Raw genomic sequence first — 885 nt, forward strand, 5'->3', positions numbered from 1 at the left:
ATTCATTACTGTCTGACACGTTATATTTACTCCTAAATAACGTAACGCCTTTTCTTTTTAGTTTCACAAAATAAAATACAATACCATCTGAGTTCCGGGTTCGGAATGACCTTTCAGCCGAGCAGGGGTCGGAACACAAAACATGCCGGTGTTTCCCATCGGACCAGGATGAGGGCTGCCCGCGGGAACCCTGTGTGAGATGGCGGCTAACGCTCGGACTGTTTAGGAGGTTTTCAGCTCCGATACCGAACCAAACCCCCTGCCTTACTGGATTCTACTTCTGAGTCGTTATGGAGGGCGGTAAACCAAGCCTGCCGCTGGTCTACCAGGCGGTCCAGGCTCTGTACCACGACCCGGACCCGGCTGGAAAGGAACGAGCCTCGCTTTGGCTGGGAGAGCTCCAGAGATCGGTAAGGAGATGGGAGAAGCCGGCGAACCGGAGGGCGGTACCGGTTGGGTGTAATGTGGGATGTAATGTAGGTGGACTGATGTTTAATGTGTCAGCTGTTTGAGAAATGGACATGTTGGGTGAACTACGCAGCCTCTAAAGACACTTTAGTTCCTGTTAGCATGGCGGCTAAGCTAATAAAATGAATGGATCAAAACAGGAACTGACTTTTACCTTTATAATTTCAATTTTAGAAATAGTGTTAATAATTACAATTCAAATCTAAACACTCTTTCTAAAATTTAACTATATTACTTAATTTATTTAAAATATTTTAATGAGGACACCTTAACACCAATAGGCCCTTAAGTACGATACAGACTGACAGCTAAGACAGACCAAACTCCAGTCAAAAACAGTCTGATTTTAACTGCTGTACAGACCAAACTCCAGTCAAAAACAGTCTGATTTTAACTAATAATACAGACCAAACTCCA

At 44.2% G+C, this 885-nt stretch overlaps 1 pseudogene; it reads left to right on the forward strand.

Moving 5' to 3' along the window:
• Positions 1 to 113: 113 nt before the first annotated feature.
• LOC106512044 (transportin-3 pseudogene) lies at positions 114 to 410 on the forward strand (annotated as a pseudogene).
• Positions 411 to 885: the final 475 nt, after the last annotated feature.

This window comes from Austrofundulus limnaeus, unplaced genomic scaffold (genome assembly GCF_001266775.1).
Source record: "Austrofundulus limnaeus strain Quisiro unplaced genomic scaffold, Austrofundulus_limnaeus-1.0 Scaffold3993, whole genome shotgun sequence".
Classification (NCBI taxonomy): domain Eukaryota; kingdom Metazoa; phylum Chordata; class Actinopteri; order Cyprinodontiformes; family Rivulidae; genus Austrofundulus; species Austrofundulus limnaeus.